The following is a 15,406-nucleotide window of genomic DNA, read 5'->3' as shown; positions in this document are numbered from 1 at the left end:
ACACCCCTGATATTAAGAATCATTAAAATTAATTACTTTTTTTCATCTGTTTATTTAAAGAAATAATCAGCAGATGAATCAGTAAATTGATGGTTAGCTGCAGCTGTAATTGTCAGTCAGTGTGTGGTTCACTAACAGTGGAAACAGACTCTTGGTCTGGTTTGTGGATCAGTGTGTGACTCCTGTCTGCGTCTGCAGCTATCACTCAGTGTGTGTTTTCTCTGATTGAAAAGGTTGAAGCAGCACTTGTCGGCTCGTGGAGAGTCTGACTGTGCGTTCATACCGCCGGCGTCGAGAGCGTCAAAGTTGCCGGAAGTCATTCATCTTCAATGTGAGCCGATGTCGAGGAGCGGAGCGACTTGGCCATTGAGAGCGTCGAGGATAGTTGAAATCAAGGCAACTTTATGGTAATGAGCTATGACACGGTTGGGCAGCAACCAATCAGAAGGTAGAAGTCCACTGCTTGAGAGGATTCCAGAGAACGCAACTCCAACCACATTAGTTCCCAAGCACAATGGAGGAAAGGTTGATTATTGCCATTTCACGTTTGCAATAATCTATGATGTGTCCCTGTTTGCGCACAGGGACATAAAAAATACATTAAAAGTGATACGTGGACCAAGGTGTCTGAGATTGTTCATTTTCCTGATAATCTAATGATATAATAAATAATAGTACTGTAGTCCCAGTTTACTTTTAAACAAATTTCCCTGATTATACTTACATTAAGTAATGTTTATACTTTATTTTATTTACTTAAGTAGCATTTTCAATGCAAGACTTTTACTTACATCAGACAATTTTTACAGTGCTTTATGCATTATTAGGTAAAGGATCTTAATACTTCGTCTACAACAATATTTAATGAGGTTAACTTATAACATTACCCTCCTTGTGGTTAGTCTGCACGAGATCAACAAGCTTGTTTGCTTTGAGGCCGCTTTAAATACAAAATAAGCATTCGATCTACGTCAGAGCGTCTGAGCGCTAACAAATCTTTCTGCAGCGTCATGAGCAGAGTGGCAAGAGCGATTTTTTTACACAGTGAGAAATTATGTCCTCTGATCTGGTGATTGTTCACACTGGTCAGTGTTCATCAGTGCAGCGTGAATTGACCTTAACACTGGATTATGCAGCAGCGAGGGTTGTCTTCAATGAGCCAAAAAAAGCTCACGTTACTCCTCTCCTCATCAGGTTACACTGGCTACCAATAGCCACGGCACCAACATACCTAAACTCACTGGTTAAATCTTATGTGCCCTCCAGAAGTTTGTGCTCTGCAAGTGAACGACGCCTTGTGGTGCCATCCCAAAGAAGTTCAAAATCACTCTCACTGACCTTTTCCTGGACTGTGCCCAGCTGGTGGAACGACCTCCCAATCTCAATTCGTACAGCTGAGTCTTTACTCATTTTCAAGAAACATCTAAAGACTTTTTCGCCTGCACTTAACCAACTAATACTAGAACTTTTCCTTCTTTTCTTGTCTTTTCATTTATTAAAAAAAACAAAACAAAACTTGGCTATGCGTTCTATACTCTAGACTAACTGAGACTTGTCATGGCACTTGTATACTGTTGTTCTCTTGTTGATCTGACTGCTTCTATTGTTCCCATTTGTAAGTCGCTTTGGATAAAAGCGTCTGCTAAATGATTAAATGTAAATGTAACCTAATGTATATCTCACCTGGGGTCAGAGGTCACTGGATCATCACTGAATTTAGGAGGAAGAGGCATTGATCTGTTACTCTTCAGAGACACACAGCTGGGATCAGGAGATGAAGATCTCTTCCTCCTGAAGATCATGGTAAACAACGGAAAGTTCATTTAGTCCTGTTTGCCATTTCATTTATTACTAGTATTATAAGTGTTTTATTTCAATTTCCATAACATGACAATCTCCATTAAACTTCACAGACGTTAATGAAGGAGTGCTGGTGAACACATGCATGTCAAACACGTTGTTTGCAGCAGAAAAGGAGCACAATCATCTGTGTGATGAGTGGGGCGGGGCCTGAGAGCCGTGGGAATGGAGCGAGGCCGGTGGAGTGATTGTGAAATGAGGGACACCTGCTCCACTCACCGGTCTTGAGTCCCACGGAGGAGATTGGATGGATACAAAAGAGGGCCATCCAGTGCTGGCGCCAGGCACCGCAGAAGAGTTCACACAGCTGGTGAAGGGCCGAGCGGCAGTGTGTCTGGGAACTGGAACAATTTATTTATTTATTTTTCTCCTCTCTCCCCTTTCTCATCTCTCTCCTCATCCTTCCATCTCCTTTTAGAGGGGAAGTCGTGGCCTGGTGGTTAGAGAATCGGACTCCCAATCGAAGGGTTGTGGGTTCGAGTCCCGGGCCGGCAGGAATTGTGGGTGGGGGGAGTGCATGTACAGTTCTCTCTCCACCTTCAATACCACGACTTAGGTGCCCTTGAGCAAGGCATTGAACCCCCAACTGCTCCCCGGGCGCCGCAGCATAAATGGCTGCCCACTGCTCCGGGTGTGTGCTCACAGTGTGTGTGTGTGTTCACTGCTCTGTGTGTGTGCATTTCGGATGGGTTAAATGCAGAGCACAAATTCTGAGTATGGGTCACCATACTTGGCCGAATGTCACTTCACTTCACTTCACTTTTCTCTCGCCTCTTCTGTCTGTCCTTAACCCTCTCGAGTCGATTAACGCGGATACGCATTTTGAGTCATTTTCTCCTGATAACCCCGAAAAGAACTTAAATTACACTTTCAGTTTTAAACGTACTGATAAGAGCAATACATCAATCGAATCTGTAAAGGGTCTACTTTTTTTTGGATACAGACATAATAACAACAAAACTTTGTGCACTTATAAAATAAAGATAACAAACAAGGTGCGCTGTCTGCAGCCTTTGTCTGCGCTGATCTTCATTTACAAACACGTCATTAAAATGAACTGTAACTCCGTGAATACTCAACGAAGAGACATGAGAGATATATCTATAGAAAGCTTGACATGTCTATTTTTAAACTAAACAAGTGCTGCCGAAAACAGATATTCTGTGATAAAGTAATCCATATGAAAACAACGCGATGTCTGTTTTTCACGTCTCCCTTCATTATATCTAATGTGACCACGCCCCCGCGCCGAACGCGCTATTCAGATTCAAACTGAAGCGCGCGGCTTGAATACGCCCACACAGAAGAAAAAGCAGCGAGACTGTTCTTCAAGTTTTTATTTTACTGTTTGCTTCGCGATGAGAGGAATAAGACATAATTCACCCCAAAAAGATGTGATGTGGTTGAGGATTTGAGATTTGGATTTCCTCAGAAAAAAAGAATGAAGCACTTTATTCAGCAGAGATCATAAACATGTGTAAGTCTCTTTTTATTTATTTATATACTTGTACTAGTTTTCACATATAGTGTAAACATTTTACTAGTTAGACTTTTTCCAAATACTTTTTCCAAACTATAATTCCTGACTAAATGTATAATCAAGTGAAACATTAAAAACCCAGAAAAATATTCTCAGCTCTTTTCAACATTAATAATAATGATAATAATAATAACAATAAATGTTTTTTTTTGTAGAAAATAAGATTGTTAAAAGGATTCTGAAGGATTGTGTGACTGGAGTAATGATGACAAACAATTTGAAAGTCAGCTTTGATTTTTCCTTATAAACTGTTTAACTGCTCCCCCGAGTGGATATTAAAGTATGTTGTGGGATAATTAAATATATTCTTAATAAACTACAAACATAAAATTATATAGATTTATTTTGTCTTCACATTCTTTCTTGTAACTCCTTCCTCACAGTGGCACAGATGATTGAATGGCTCATTATGCAGCTCATTATGCGGGCCTTTGTCTTCTCAGGTGTAAAACACAATGATATTCATGATAGTTGACGCCTACTCGCATATGACTTTTACCAACTAAAAGTGTCTTAGAAAATTTAAATCAATATATTGTTTTCTGTGAGTGAGTAAACAAGATAATTTTCACATCATTTAGAAAGAAAAATTCTAGGCTACAAGCTCCAGTTCTCAAAAATCCCGGGAATCATTGTTCTTTATGTGTTTTTTGCCTTATTCAAGTGTTTTAACATTTTTAGTTTTTCACTAACCACGTAGAATATTTTTTTTCTCAAAAACACAATCATGTACATACATGCATTTCACATATTATTACAGCCCAGTTTGTGCTGATTACAGTGAGATTAGACTTTACCCATTTAGATATTTATAAGAAACTGAAAAAAGCACAAATGCCAGGGCATGATAAACCATGATAAACCAGGCAGAGAGTCAGTACCTTACCTTTCTAACTAAACCGGGATTTACAGCTGTGGATGTATTTATGACTCGTTATTACGACGAATCTGGTATGTACTGCTTTTCCATTATTCATGTTTTTATGTGTACTGCTTACACAAATGTAGCAAATACAGTCTTTATAAGCTTTCCATTGAAAAAAAGGGATCTGTCATCGATGCTTAAGGCTTAGATCTTTATAATGATATATAGTTTGTCAAGATTAAATTTGTCCCATTTTATTTAATCTATTCGTAAACACTGACACGTGCGAGTTGAGGGGCGTTGAGGATGCCCGCATTGGGGTTACAGTGCAGGCTAACACATTAAAAGGACTTCAGAAATTATGTCTTCAGAAATTATGGCATCCCGGAGGATATTGTCAGTGTCAGAGGAACCCAGTTTACGTCCCAAGTTTGGAGAGCATTCTTCAAGCATCTTGATATTAATGTCAGCCTCACATCAGGTTACCATCCACAAGCAAACGGACAAGTTGAACAACTAAATCAAGAGTTGGGCAGATAGCTACAATCCTACTGCGACCTAGAACAGCATCTATGGTCTGAGTTCCTTCCATGGGCAGAATATGCACAAAATTCCCTGACTCACTCATCCACGGGTCTGACTCCCTTCCAGTGCGTCCTTAGTTATCAACCCCTTATGTTCCCATGGTCTGGCGAACCCTCATCAGTCCCTGCCATGGACTACTGGATTCGTTGTAGTTAGAGGGTGTGGGACAGTGCACACATCTTCAACAAGCTGTGAGAGTACAGGAACTGTACCTTTGTTCCTTTGTTCACGTTTCAGTTCTTCAGCGACAGAATTGTTTGTGTCCGTTATGGAATAACTCCCGGTCGGAAACTGCGTCTTGGTAGTAAAAAACAGCATGGTTTTTCAGCGTACAGTGTCACAAACAGAATGAGATGATCCAAAGGAAAAAAGAATGAATGAAAGATAGGCGAAAGATAGTTTATTTGAATTTTGCCGCTCTCTCGTGACGGCTCATGACGCGCTCTGAAACACCTGTCAGCTGATGGAGGCGGAACTTCTAGCGATCGCCTTTTAGTTTGTTTTATTTTTCAACAGTTTTTATATATGTGAGAGTGTGTTTTATGTTGAATGTGAATGTATCTGCATGATTACCATCTGTTTGAGTGCAAATCAGCCCAAATCAGCTCATTATTACTGAATGATCATGGCTATCAATGTGAACGCGTCTATATGAATAGAGAGAGTGGGTAATTTACTTTATGGCACACTTGTGTTATTACCATCTGTATAAGTGGCCATCAGCACATCAGCACTTATTTGCATCGTAATTCATTGTAAATGCTGCATTTCAAGCAATCTCAGGATTTTCTGTAACTGGCAAACAAAGTTCAATCTTTTTTTTATTTTTCTTGTTATTCTTATTTTTCTTACTGAAATTATTCTTATTGTATTTTTCTAGTGCTCAAATAAATCACTTATATGATGTCTAAGTTTCTGTCTAGTGTTTTATAATTGAAAAAACTATGCAGTGGTATTGTTAATGACTAAATAGTTTGTAGAAGCCTTCAATACAGTTGGTAAATATTTTTATATTTGGGTGGGTGATGGGTGTCGACATAGTCTCATAAAAATATTTGCAGGGGTCTCATTTTTCATGATATCTTATTCAGATTTGAAATAGAAACTCATGAGACATGTGACTTTCAACCCGTTACTTTTCTAGATTGCTCCAGGGCTCATTTCATGTATTTTTATATCAAATAAAAAATATTTAAGTGTGGTAAAAAAAAAAAATTCAAGGCACTTCAGTGTCTATAACTTTTAATATTTTTGAGCATTATCAAATCTGTTTGATAAAAAGTAAAGCCCAAAGGGTCTTCTTCCCAATACACAAAAATTATGTTTGTAACACACTGAAGTTGGCAGGGGCTGGTTCTAGAAGCTGTTCGTGTTGTATTTGTTACATGATATACAAGGTAATCGGGGCGATGACTACAGACAAGGTGAGTATGCATTCTGGGGTATGGCTGTTGAGGGGAAGATCATACTGCGTGGAGAGAGCATTTGCCTTACTGTTCTGGATGCCAGGGTGATAGGTCACAGTGAACTGGAATCAGGTGAAGAGAGACCAGTGAGCTTGGTGGGATTGAGTCTTTTAGCACCTTTGATGTATTCCAGGTTCTTGTGGTCAGTTATCACCTGGAAATGATGGACTACTCCCTCTAACCAGTGTCTCCATTGTTCTGTGGCTGCTTTCATCGACAATAGTTCTTTATATATTATACATTTATATTATACATTTATACAATAGTTCCAACATCATAGTTACTTTCTGCTGCAGATAACATCCTTGAGAAGAATGCACAGGGATACAGTTTACCAGGTTGGCCATAGTGTTGGGAGAGCACTGCCCCGATTCCACAGTCGGAAGCATCCACCTCTACCACAAATGGAAGGTCAGGATGTTTAAGGATGGGGGCTGTGGTAAACCTGACCTTTAGGGCACTGAATGCTTGGTTGGCCTCCTCAGTCAACCTCAGTTTTGAAGGCTTGCCTTTTAGGAAAGATGTCAAGGGGATAGCAACCATACTGTAATTTCTAATGAATTGTCTGTAAAAATTTGCAAACCCCAGAAATCTTTGTAGCTCCTTTATTGTGAATGGCTGCTGCCATTCTGTGACAGCCTTGACCTTGGCTTTGTCCATCTTTACTCCTTGGTGACTGATATGGTAACTCAGGAATGACGTCGGTCTAACATGAAACTCACACTTCTCTGCCATGATATACAGTTGATTCTCTAGGAGTTGAGTGAGAACAGTCCTGACATGGTTGATATGTTCTTCTAAATTTGAGTAGATCAAGATGTCAATGTAGGCTATTATGTACTGGTTCAGGGGGTCTCGGAAAATATCGCTAATGAATGACTGGATGACAGTTGGAGCGTTGGCAAGTCCATACGGCATGACCTGATATTCTGATAGTGGTGAGGAAGGCCGTTTTCCATTCGTCGCCCTGGTTAATTCGGATCAGGTTATATTCACTCCGTGGGTCGAGTTTGGTGTATATCGTACCCTCACAGAGCTGTTCTTGGGCTGGGGAACCAGTGGCAGGGGGTGTCGGAACTTTACGGTGACATTATTCAGTCCTCAATAATCAATACATGGCCTCAGTCCTCCATCCTTTTTCTCCACAAAGAAGAACCCTGCTGCAGCTGGTGACGTAGAGGGCAGAATGAACCCAGAACTTAAGGCCTCTTCAATATATTCCCCCATGGCCTGGGTCTCGTTTCTGGAAATTCTGGGGTTTTATTTATTTTATTTGACATAAAGGTGTATGCCATGACTCAAAGCTTTCTTACCCGTTTTGATAATAAACGTTTCTTATTGATTTGGTTATATAGCTATTATACATGTTTACTGTACTTAGCCAATTTGTTCACCCACTTAAACTTTATGCAATGTATTTGTTTTATTATATTAGGAATAGCCTCCCCTATAGCATTGTGTATTTTTTTTCATTTTGTTAATAAAGGTTCTGTTTTATTAAAAGGCTAAAGAGAGTTTGATGTTGTATTTTGTTGTTGCATTCAAGCAATTGATGCCAAACTGCAGCTAATTCAAAAGTGAAAATAAAATGCACACGGTGCTTTTAAGCTATTTAAAAGCAAAGGAAAGAAAGGAAAAGAGAAAAAATTAAAATAAAAACGAACAATTGCTTTATGCCGAATTTCCACTTTGAAAAGCGTGGAACAGAGGGACACCCCAACGGTGATACTGGTATTACTGGTGTTGTCACACGCCAATTAACCGGTTGGAAAATTTCCTCACCGTCACAACCCTACCCGTAAGTATAAATGCATTTAGGAAAAATGGCATTTAAACAATAATTTTGCTACTGTTTTGGCTTGAACATGATAAACATACCTAATAAATTATAAGTAATACAATTTCCTTTGAATTTTGCAACTTATAAAGCATTAATATGTTTTTTAATTTTTGTATTTACATATTAAAACTAGTGTAGGACATGGCAAATATAAATGATATAATTTAATTTTCATTTTTCACTAAATGTAGCAAATGTGTATGGGAATATGTAAATTTAAATACAGAAATAAATTGTCATTTTGCATATTACATTTCAAAATGAATTTTGCTACCTATTTGCTTCCATATTGGGCAGGATAAGAAAGAATATATTTTTTAAAATAATCATTCAAATGAATTCTTTTTTTTTCATCCAATGAATTTAAGAAATAATCAGCCGATTAATCAGTAAAATGATGGTTAGCTGCAGCTGTAATTGTCAGTGTAATAAGTCAGTGTGTGGTTCACTAACAGTGGAAACAGAGTCTTGGTCTGGTTTGTGGATCAGTGTGTGACTCCTGTCTGCGTCTGCTGCATTCACTCAGTGTGTGTTTTCTCTGATTGAACATGTTGAAGCAGCACTTGTCGGCTCGTGGAGAGTCTGAGAAATGATGTCCTCTGATCCGGTGATTGTTCACATTGGTCAGTGTTTATCAGTGCAGCGTGAATTGACCTTAACAATGGATTATATCTCAGAGGTCAGAGGTCACTGGATCATAACTGAATTTAGGAGGAAGAGGCCTTGATCTGTCACTCTTCAGAGACACACTGCTGGGATCAAGAGATGAAGATCTCTTCCTCCTGAAGATCCTGATAAAAAGTGATTTATTTAAATTTCCATAACATGACAATCTCCATTAAACTTCACAGACGTTAATGAAGGAGTGCTAGAAATTAAATTTAGATTTAAAATTCTGTATGTAACAAGTAATGGTAATTTTTGTAAAGTTTATATGTTAAGTTTTAAATCTTTTTTTTGTTTGTTTCACATAATGAATAGCATATCATACAGTTTTAATCTCTGTATTTGTTTTCATAGACTTTGTATTGCACATTGTTTAGAGAACAGCATTGTGCTATGGAAGCATATGGGTAGCAAAATTAATTTTGTAATGTAATGTTTTATTTTTCTGGTCAGTGTTTATCAGTGCAGAATGTATTGACCTTAAAACATGGATAATATTTCATCTGAGGTCAGAGGTCACTGGATCATTTAGGAGGAAGAGGCACTGACCTGTCACTAGTCTACACTGATCGTAGGGTATTTATTGAAAATGCAATTGAAATGTCTTAAGTGTAAGTGTCAATGCATTTAAGAAAAAAAAGTTTCCTACCCGTATGTAGTCTTGATACTGGTGTTAAGTAATAAAATCATTATAGTTGAGTAAAAGAACAGACACTACAATTAAAAACTGAACGTGGCTGCTCAATGATGCTCACAGATCAGATTTTATTTCTCCAGTGAGGAGAGCTGATTGACAAGAAGAGTGAGGTGAGACAGACAAAATGATGGCGGATGATTTGGTTTCGAAATGAAATGCTAAAGCACCTGTTTGACAATATTTTAGATTTTGAAAAGCCTGTTGACTTTTGCCATTTATCTAAGGTGATTTTGAAAGTGTTTTTAAGCATTATAGGTTCCACACTGTTTGCTGGTTTTAACTTTGTGTCATTTATTTATTTTATTTGACAGGTGTATGCCGTGCCTCCAAGCTTTCTTACCCATTTTGCTAATAAACATTACGTTTTTTATTGATTTGGTTATATAGCTATTATACACATTTACTTAGCCAATTTGTTTACCTATTTAAACTTTAAGCAATTAGTTTTTTTAAATATTTGGCATAGCCTGCCCTACAGCATTGTGTATTTTTATTTGTTTTGTTAATAAAATTTCTGTTTCATAAAAAGGCTAAAGAGAGTTTCCGGCTTTGCTACCGTTTGGACGTTCTAGCTTAATGCTCTGCGCTTTGCTTCTTATTTCTATACTTTTCTCTTTTCTAAGATTTTTACTTCGGCAGATCAACACAGAGCTCAAACAACAGATTTTTGGCAAAAATGCTAAAACTAAAAACTCTTTGGGACTGGAATTATACTACAAAAAGAAAACTTTGCCTTCCACTGCTAGCAGCTTACATTCCCTGGTGGTCTAGTGGTTAGGATTCGGCGCTCTCACCGCCGCGGCCCAGGTTCGATTCCCGGTCAGGGAAAGCTCTTAAGGGGAAGTCATGGCCTAATGGTTAGAGAGTCGGACTCGCAATTGAAAGGTTGTGAGTTCGAGTCTCGGGCCGGCAGGAATTGTAGGTGGGGGGAGTACATGTAAAGAGCTCTCTCCACCCTCAATACCACGACTTAGGTGCCCTTGAGCAAGGCATCGAACCCCCAACTGCTCCCCGGGCGCCGCAAATGGCTGCCCACTGCTCCGGGTGTGTGTTCACAGTGTGTATGTGTGTTCACTGCTCTGTGTGTGTGCACTTGCAGAGCACGAATTCTGAGTATGGGTCACCATACTTGGCTGAATGTCACGTCACTTTCACTTTTTCACTTTCATTCCGGAGACGGGATAACAACTGCCTACATTCAAACAGAAGAGAGAGAAAATGCCTCCTGTTGGATCTACTTGTTGATTGAAATGCCGCAAACTTCTACACTTAGCATACCGTTGTCATGGACCCTCTCAGCATACAGCGGGTGAGTCCCATGAATCTTCTGAATCTCAACAGTGTATACCAAGTGTACAGGAACAAGCTGAAACTGATCGCCACACTAATCGATGGCACAAACGGAGCGAGACCCAAAGGAACACGAGACATCAGATTGTCACGAGTTTCTCATATTGCTACTGTAGCTTCCTCTACCCCATATGCGACTATGACAAGGCTTGTAAATACTGGTATTCTACCACCCCCTATACATCTTGAGAACAGATCTGAAGCATTAATGAATGTGGGTGAGGAATCCCCAAATGTGATTAAACATGGATCGGATCAGCCAGCAGCTAACACCGCTACTAACAGGCACTCAAGGACGAGCAGACAGTGGCATTCAGCTCAGAGCACAGCTGAGCCCAGGACCCACTGATAGTGGGTGACTCTATTATCAGAAACATCAGTAGCAGAACTATAACAACAAGCTGCCTTCTTCAAGCAACGGTCTCTGGTGTGAACAAGGAACTTCAGAACATTCTGATGAAGCACAAGACTGCAAATCGAATCATCATCCATGTGGGGAAGAATGATATTCGGAAAGAGCAGTCAGAACTCCTTAAGAAGGACTTCAGTGAACTCTTTGAAACACTTCGAAGACTAAAAGTTCAGCCGTTCATCAGTGGACCACTCCCAGCAAGGGGAACAAATATGTTTTCACGGTTGCTTGGGCTGAACACATGGATACAAAGATCTTGTAATATAAAAGGAGTGAATTTCATCGACTACTTTAATCTTATCTGGGGCCATAGACAATTGTTTAAACCGGATTGCCTCCACCCAAACAAACTTGGTGCTAGAGTGTTTAAGGACAATATCTACTTTTCCCTCAGTCATCCTTCAGCAGAGTGTGTCAATCCATTCAGCACACACACACCAGTGTCATCCATGTGGTTGACATATCCCACAAGGACACTGATAACTCCATGCAGAGCCCACAGAGCTCCTCACAGACAGACTGTGATGTATCAAAACAGCTACAAGATTCAGCACCCAAGGACGACTTTCTGGAAAACAGCCAGGGAAGTCAAGACAACATATCACAGCCACCGGAAACACCAGAGACACAGCCCCGCTCAACGGACATATTATCCTTCTCTCCAATATCTCCACTTCTGTGTTTCTCACAGAAAATGGAGGAATTGGTGTATGCTGGTTGGGAAAGCATATCAGCAATCACCTTCAGCTTTCCACCAAAGACTTCATGACATTTGATTGAATTGAAGTACAATACACAGTGTTGTACACACAGTAGTACAGAGTTGACACACATAGATTGTGTGTGTGAGAATGGTGTTATTCAGCTGAAAGTATTTTCTCCTGTCTTTGCCTGTATGTCAATGTGAGAGGAAGGTGCTTAATATGGTCACTCAAAGGAGCTGAATTTTATGTTTCCTTCTTTGTACGCTGACCTAAACACAGCTGATTTTCATTAATCATTATTATTTTCTCTTCTATCCTGCGTGTATAACACGGTCAGGTTCAGAGGTGTGCCAGAACATTGCTATATTGCTTTCTTTGCTGGTTTAGGTTTATTGATTTGATTGATGAAAAAACAGAAACTCACATGCACACAATTGTTAGCTGAATTTTCTTTTCTGATATTACACATTAATGTAAGCTGAGCATTTTCTTTGATGTTCTTGAGGATGCGGTGTGTTTAACACAGTCAGGTTCAAATGTGGGTGCAAAAAATCCATTAAAACTCTAGCAGAGGTTTGTCAGAGCATTGTCATTGTTCTATTGCCTTGTGGGCAAGTGAGAAATGCTAAATAAAGCAACATGGTAAAAAGAGAAAATGACTTGATTTTACTTTCAATTCCTTTTACATTCTCCAAGGTATTAATTAACATTACAATTTTCCATAACTCCATGTAGGACGTTTCTGTACATAAATGTAAGCACTGTGGCAGTAGTAATGCAATATTTAAAAAATGTACTCTTGTACTCTTGATACTCAAGTACTTAAAAAAAAAAGGACTTCAGTACTTTTACTTAAGTACACATCTGACTGTAGTACTTTTACTTGTACTTGAGTAAAATTTTGCAAGGGGTATCTGTACTTTTACTCAAGTAATGAAACTGTACTCTGTCCGCCTCTGACTTTAAGAGATAATGAATGCATCCAATATAATACACATACGATTTTTTCTCAACTGTTTATTTTAACTTAAGACGTAACTGACAGTTTTTTCGAACATACTACCCAAGACGGGTATTTTCACATATTTTTTATGTATTTGTCGGTACAAGAGCAAAAACAGACAAATTCGGTGTTCAAGTGTTTTGAGACGCCTCTATCTGCGTGAGCCCTGAACACCAGCACACCACGGTGCTGAAGTGGGCTCTTACACATCCTTTTCTGTTTGTTTAAACTGCAATTTGTTTTTGTTCGTAGAAGTGCAGGAGGAACTTAACCCTTTGGAGTCTAAGGGTATTTTTGGGGCCTGGAGAAGTTTAGTCATGCCCTGACATTTGTGCTTTTTTCAGTTTCTTATAAATATCCAAATGGGTAAAGCCTAATCTCACTGTAATCAGCACAAACTGGGCTATAATAGTATGTGAGCAGCATGTATGTACATGATTGTGTTTTTGGGAAAAAAATGTTATGCGTGGTTAGTGAAAAACTAAAAATGTTAAAACGCTTGAATAAGGCAAAAAAAAACACAAAGAACAATGGTTCCCAGGATTTTTGAGAATTGGAGCTTGTAGACTAGAATTTTTCTTTCTAAATTATGTGAAAATCATCTTATTTACTCACTTACAGAAAACAATATATTGATTTACATTTTCAAAGACACTTTTTTGGGTAAAAGTCATATGCGAGTAGGCGTCAACTATCATGAATATCATTGTGATTTACACCTGAGAAGACAAAGACCTGCATAATGAGCTGAGTGCCACAGAGGAAGGAGTTACAAGAAAGAATGCGAGGACAAAATAAATCTATATAATTTTATGTTTGTAGTTTATTTAGAATATATTTAATTATCCCACAGCATAATTTAATATCCACTTGGGGGAGCAGTTAAACAGTTTATTAGGAACAATCAAAGCTGACTTTCATTCTAATTTTTGCACCATTACTCAAGTAACACAATCCTTCAGAAATCCTTTTAACAATCTCATTTTCTACCAAAAAAAAAACATTTATTGTTATTAATATAATAATAATAATTATTATTATTATTACCATTATTATTATTTTTATTATTATTAATAATGTTGAAAAGAGCTGAGAATATTTTTCAGTTTGTTTAGGGGGGATAAATTAAAAGAACACCATTTTTTGTTACATTTGTTACAGTTAAATTTATTTGTTATATTTATATTATTAACATCAAGCTTTTGAATGGTATAGTATTGTATATTGTTATTGAAACTTCATAATATTTCACTTGATTATACATTTAGTCAGGAATTATAGTTTGGAAAAAGTCTAACTAGTTACACATTATGTGAAAACTAGTACAAATATATAAATAAATAAAAAGAGACTTACTCATGTTTATGATCTCTGCTGAATAAAGTGCTTCATTCTTTTTTTTCTGAGGAAATCCATTTCTCAAATCCTCAACCACATCACATCTTTTTGGGGTGATTTATGTCTTATTCCTCTCATCGCGAAGCAAACAGTAAAATAAAAACTTGAAGAACAGTCTCGCTGCTTTTTCTTCTGTGTGGGCGTATTCAAGCCGCGCGCTTCAGTTTGAATCTGAATAGCGCGTTCGGCGCGGGGGCGTGGTCACATTAGATATAATGAAGGGATACATGAAAAACAAACATTGTGTTGTTTTCATATGGATTACTTTATCACAGAATATCTGTTTTCGGCGGCACTTGTTTAGTTTAAAAGTAGACATGTCAAGCTTTCTATAGATATCTCTCTCATATCTCTTCGTTGAGTATTCACGGAGTTACAGTTCATTTTAATGACGTGTTTGTAAATGAAGATCAGCGCAGACAAAGGCTGCAGACAGCACACCTTGTTTGTTATCTTTATTTTATAAGTGCACAAAGTTTTGTTGTTTTTATGTCTGTATCCAAAAAAAAGTAGACCCTTTACAGATTTGATTGATATATTGCTCTTATCTGTACGATTAAAACTGAAAGTGTAATTTAAGTTCTTTTCGGCGTTATCAGGAGAAAATGACTCATAACGCGTATCCTCGTTAATTGACTCCAGAGGGTTAAACATTTGCTCAGTAAAAAATAAATAATTTCTAATCAATGACTTTATAACCAAAAACAATCTGGATTTTATGTTTCTAAACAAAACATGGCTAGAAGACAGCTGCAGTGCAACAGTCCTCAATGAAGCAGCCCCTCCTAACTTCACTTACATGAGTGTATGCAGGACTGTTAGGAGAGGTGGAGGTGTAGCTGCTCTATTTAAAGATGTCTATCAATGCAAGCAAAGTGTCCTTTGGTCAGTACTCGTCTTTTGAATATCTAGGGATTGTGCTGAAAGGTTCTCCACGCATCATGTTTATTATTATTTACAGGCCTCCAAAATACTCTCCAGCCTTTGTTGAAGAGGTCACAGAAATGTTATCAATGATTT

General features: G+C 38.2%; 1 protein-coding gene and 1 non-coding gene across 4 annotated transcripts in view; one reads left to right on the top strand and one right to left on the bottom strand.

Moving 5' to 3' along the window:
• LOC132099127 (NACHT, LRR and PYD domains-containing protein 3-like) overlaps positions 1-15,406 on the bottom strand; it is a 151,617-nt gene that overhangs the window by 60,295 nt on the left and 75,916 nt on the right. The window lies entirely within an intron of this gene.
• trnae-cuc (transfer RNA glutamic acid (anticodon CUC)) lies at positions 10,276-10,347 on the top strand. Its single transcript has one exon. It is a non-coding gene; the product is annotated as a tRNA-Glu (tRNA).

Source organism: Carassius carassius, chromosome 22 (genome assembly GCF_963082965.1).
Source record: "Carassius carassius chromosome 22, fCarCar2.1, whole genome shotgun sequence".
In the NCBI taxonomy this organism is placed as follows: Eukaryota; Metazoa; Chordata; class Actinopteri; order Cypriniformes; family Cyprinidae; genus Carassius; species Carassius carassius.
This window is presented reverse-complemented; position numbering and strand designations above follow the sequence as displayed.